Source organism: Trichechus manatus, unplaced genomic scaffold (genome assembly GCF_000243295.1).
Source record: "Trichechus manatus latirostris isolate Lorelei unplaced genomic scaffold, TriManLat1.0 scaffold00028, whole genome shotgun sequence".
NCBI lineage: Eukaryota > Metazoa > Chordata > Mammalia > Sirenia > Trichechidae > Trichechus > Trichechus manatus.
Window position 1 is genome coordinate 3,099,917 of NW_004443964.1, and position 5,590 is coordinate 3,105,506.

A 5,590-nucleotide genomic window follows, 5' to 3' on the forward strand; every position below is an offset into this window, starting at 1 on the left:
TTATAAATGTGGCACACAGTGTTTATGTATCAGAACTCAAGGAAAAATAAGCAAGGCTGTGGGCTTGCAGGACTTCTCAAGCTTTCAGTGTGTGTGAGAATCCCCCGGGGCACGCAATGCAAATAACAAGGACCCCTGGACCCCGACCTGACCCAGGAGACCCTCCAGGCGGTCTGCTGCTCTCACTGTTGAGAACACCTACATTGCTCCAGGTCACTGGGCTGTGGAGCCCAGTCCTGCATCTCCCGTTTTTGCCTGGTCGGGGTGGAGGGAGGGCAGTGGCCGTTCAGTGGTAGAATTCTCACCTTTCATGTGGGACACTCAGATTCCATTCCTGGTCAATGCACCTCTGGCGTGGCTGCCTCCCAACTGTCAGTGGGTGGAGGTCGGTGTGTTGCTATGATGCTGAACAGGTTTCAGTGGCGCTTCCAGACTAAGACGGACCAGGAAGAAAGGCCTGGCAATCTACTTTCAAAACTCAGCCAGTGAAAACCCTATGGATCTCAACAGTCTGATCCACAACCACATGAGGGTGGCATAGGAGGCTTGCGTGGTGCTGTGATGCTGAACAGGTTTCAGCAGAGCTTCCAGACCAAGACAGACTAGGAAGAAAGGCCTGATCTATGTGTGAAAATCAGCCAATGAAAACCCTATGGATCACAATGGCCCTGTTGTGCATGGGGTCACCATGAGCTGGGGCGTACTCCACAGTAGCTAACAACAACGGGGGCAGACAGGGCCATGTCGAGAAGTGGTGCAGCGGTAGGCATGTGGTGGGCCCTCCAAGGTTTTATGAGGCCATGAGAAGAGAATGAGCAGAAGAGCCTGGGAGAAGGTGCCAGAAACAGCCTCTAAAGCTCACAAAACCCATTCCCAGGCCCTCTAGCCTTCTGTGGCTCCCCCACCCTCCCACCGCACCCGTTGCTAAAGACTACCCAGACTTTAGGCCCCCCCCATCGTGGGTGGGGAGGTTAAGGAGGCTGGAGATGACAATTAACCCCTTTTATGAGGTTGCTTTGGGGGGAGTGAGCAATAGCCACATTAAAGGAGCTCGCTGTTGCGTCAGGCGTTTGTTTTAAGGCAGAGTTCATTCATTAATTTTGCAATTGTATCATTCATTCCCTGATTCCAGTTTCCTACTATTAAAAATAGCACAGCGGTGAACATCTTTATGTTTGTATGTGCAAAGTGCTAGCCCATGCATGGAGTGACATGCATAAAGAAAGGCAGTATTAAAGGGTATGCGGATCTCCTTTTTTTTTCCGCTATGGACAAACGGACCCGAGAGTCTGCCCGACTTACACTTGTGCCCCAGGTAGATGTTGCCTTGGTCCCCACACTCTTAACAACATCACGATTCTGAGTCAAGCCTTTCTGAACCTGCTGAATGCCCAGCAGGCCCTGGGGGGTTCTAACACAAATTCACCATGTCTGCTTCGTGCCCGCCACTGGTGTTTTGTTTTTTTTTTTTTAATTTTATTGTGCTTTAGGTGGCAGTTGACAGCTCAAGTTAGTTTCTCATTCAAAAATGTATACACATATTGTGTTGTGATATTGGTTGCAATCCTCGCGATGTGACAGCACTCCCCTTTCCACGCCCTGGTTCCCCGGGTCCGTTCGTCCAGTTCCTGTGCCTTCCTGTGCTCCTTTTAAGACCTCTGCCTGGTGCAGGATTGTTACAATGTAAAACTATTTCATGAGTGCAATTTTCCAGTGTGAAATGCATTATTTTCAAAATTAAAAGATCAACTTTCTCTTATTAAGGTCTCAAATCTAGAGTGAGGCCCTTACTATAAAAAAAAACCCAAAAACCTAGCTTGGGGACTCCAAGTGGTAAACGAATACACAGCTCATGAGGTTGTTGACTGCTCTCCCTGGACGCTGCACCTCCGGCAGCCCTTTGGGCACCGTCAGTAAACCCGTGGGTTTCGGGAGTGATGGATTCGAGGACAGTGTAGCAAATCCTCCTCTGAGCCAGACGCACGCACTATTTCTCCCCCTTCGTTAGTGGGGTTACTTCTTGTCTAAAGCGACCCAAACAAAGAAATGTCATTCAGGTAGCAAAAAAGGGATTTTCTTTTCCATCTTTAATCTTGCTCAGTTTTGGAGGGAGAGTGTGAAACGATGTCCGAGGCGTTAACATTTACAAAGTGAAAGCCCCTTTCCCAGCTTCACGTTGGCGAAAAGCTCAGTAATAATCAGAGGAATTGCCTTCGGAGTCTGCGAATTTCAGAACCAGAAGAGACGGTGAGAGTCCCGCCGTGTCGGTTAGAGCAGCGAGGCCTGGAGGAGGGCAGGGTGTCCAGGGCGCTGGGTCAGTGGGGGTCCGAGCCACGCTGCTGCCCCTCTGAGCTCTGCTCCTCCGCCACCGGCCTGCTTTGTGGCTGTTGAGTCACCACGGAGAGTACACGTGTCGGGCACAGCTCGGGTGCCAAATACAAAATGTTGAGACAGATAAATATTAAGGAGCTCTGGTGGAGCAGTGGTTAAGAGCTCAGCTGCTAACCAAAAGTTCGGCAGTTCAAATCCACCAGCCGCTCCTTGGAAACCCTATGGGGCAGTTCTATTCTGTCGTATAGGGTTGCTATGAATCGGAATCAACTGGACGGCAAGGGGTTTGGAACTGTCCCCGAGTCCCTGGGTAGTGCAGTTGATGCGCTCGGCTGCTAACCAAAAAGTTGGAGGCTCGAGTCCACCCAGAGGTGCCTCGGAAGAAAGTCCTGGTGATCTACTTCTGAAAACTCAGCCATTAGAGCACAGCTCTACTCTGACACACATGGGGTCACCGTAAGTCGGAGTCGATTCCAGGGCAACTGGTTATGTGAGCAAATGACCCAGCTGGCTGCCCCTCCCTCCCTCCTGTATCCTGGGGACAAAGAGGAGGGGCTGCAAGGGGGGAGAGGGAGAGACAGGGGAGGGATGACTTCTCGTGAAGAGGGGAAGACCATGAGTTACCTTTCTGTGCCTGGGAATTTTCTTTAGCTGGGCAGGGCTTTATGGGAAGTAAAGAGATTTATAAAACCAAGTAGGCAAGTTTCTTGGGAGATGCTTGGATTTAGAGCTGCAACAGTTGGAAGACAGAGCAAAACAAACACGCGACTCTGGGCCTAACGCATCGCTTTGGAGTCAATTCCGACTCCTAGCGACCCTAGAGGACACAGTAGAACTGCCCCATAGGTTTTCAAGGCTGTAAATCTTTACGGAAGCAGACTGCCACATCTTTCTCCCGCCAAGTGGCTGGTGGTTTGAACTGGTGGGTTCAAATAGCCGACCTCTCGGTTAGCAGCCAAGCGCTTAACCACTGTGCCACCAGGGCACCTTGCTCTGGGTCTAAAGCGTTAAAAATCAATGGTTAGGTGCTAAGAACAAGTTAAATATACACCCCTCCCCCCAAAAAAAACCCCAAACCCACTGCCAACAATTCCGACTCACAGCAACCCTGTAGAACTGAGTAGAACTGTCTCATAGCGTTTCCAAGGCTGTAAATGTTGACGGAAGCAGATTGCCACATCTTTCTCCCGCCAAGTGGCTGGTGGTCTGAACTGCCAACTTTTCAGTTAGCAGCTGAGTGCTTAACCAGCAGGGCTCCTAAATTAAACATGCTGTGTCCAATACCTAAGTTAGAATCCCAGCCGCACCGCTTACAAGCTGGGTGACCTCAGGCAAAGTACTTACTTCTTTAAACCTTAGCTCCTGGCTTGCAAAATGGTCTACAGATGATAATCTCCTGCCTGTTTTGCCAATGTGATTTTTGCCTTCCTTCCTGATGACTCCCTTAAATGAAAACTCTGCAGTGAGCAGGCTTGGTCATGTATCATTGGTGGTTTTTGTGAGTATATTAGGGGAACTTGGAGCCAGTGGCATTACAGCCCGGAGATGCGTTTCAGCGTCCCGACAGGTGATTAAGGGGTCTTAATTAAGGACCCCTAGATTAAGTAATTTCCATGAAATCATATGATTGGTGTGGTTGGCAGAATAATGGCCCCAAAGACGTCCACATCCTAATCCCCAGAACCTGTGACTAGATTACCTGCCAGAGGGGGACGAAGGTTGCAGATGGAATGAAGGTTGCTAATCAGATGGCTTTAAAATAAAGAGATTTTCCTGGCTTACCTGGGTGGGCAATCTAACCACCACCAGTCCACCAGTTGCCCTTGAGTTGATTCTGACTCATGGTGACCCCATGTGCGTCAGAGCAGAGCTCTGCTCCGTAGGGTTTTCAATGGCTAATTTTTCAGAAGTAGATCACCAGGGTTTCTACCAAAGCGCCTCTGGGTGGACTTGAACGTACAACCTTTCTGTTAGCAGCTGAGCACATTACCCATTTGCACCACCCAGGGACTCCAACATAATCACAAAATCTCACTGCCATCGAGTCAATTCTGACTCATAGTCTACCTTGCCCTATAGTGACCCTATAGGGCAGGGTAGAACTGCCCCATAGGGTTTCCTAGGCTCTAATCTTTACAGAAGCAGACCGCCACATCTTTCTCCTGCAGAGCAGCTGGTGAATTCAAACTGCCGACCTTTTGGTTAGCAGCCGATCGCTTAACCACTGTGCCACGAGGGGGGGGGGGTGCGTTCCTGAAATGTGGAAGTGGAGGCAGAAGAGAGTCGGAGTGATACCGTATGAGGACCCGACCCAAACTGCTGGCTTTGGCGATGGAGGAGGGGGCCCTGAGCCAAGGAACGCGGGCAGCTTCTAGAAGCTGGAAAAGGCAAGAGAACGGATTCTTTCCTGGAGTCTCCGGAGGAAGTCACACTTGCTGAGAGCTTGATTTTAGCCAAGTGAGACCCGTGTTGGACTTCTGACCCCAGAACTGTGGGATAATAAATGTGTGTTGTTAGAAGCCACTAGGTTTGTGGTCATTTGTTACAGCAGCCCCGGGAAACCCATACAGCTGGTGGCGGTGGGGAGAGGACTCCACGGCCGGCTCTTCCCTGTCCTAAAACCCGTGGTCTGTGAGACACTAGGATGTCAGTCCATGGTGGGGGTGTTGGTCCATCTTGCTCTCTGGGGTGTCCGCATGGAGTAGGACAGTGAGCGGGGCACAGTAGACACTCCCTTTGTAGGAAGAAGGGACTGGCTGCCCAGAGAAAGGAGCAGGAGGCCGGGAGGGCCTGTGGGACGGGAGGGTGGGGGTGGGGTTGCAGGGCAGGCCAGACTCACACTCCCGTGAATCCGTGTTGCTCTGAGTTGTGCCCACACTGCAGGAGGCTCGTGGAGGCAGCTCCGACCGCCTGCAGGAGAGGAGGCCTGGGCAGCTGGTGTGACTCTTGCAGCTTCCAATGCACTCAGTGCACACCCTCATCCTCACTGTGGGGAGACTGAGGCAGGGCCAGGTATCTCACTGCTGAGAACAGGGTATGGGCGTTTTATGTTCTACCACGGTTCCCGCAAAGGCATGTACCAGGAACAGTGTGCACCAGGGGGCAGTATGTTACCGGGGGCAGTATGCACTGGGAGCAGTATATACCAAGGCTCAGTATGTACCGGGGGCAGTAAGTACCGGGGTCAGTATGTACCGGGGGCAGTGTGCACCAGGGGGCAGTATGTACCCGGGGCAGTATGTACCAGGATCCAGTACAT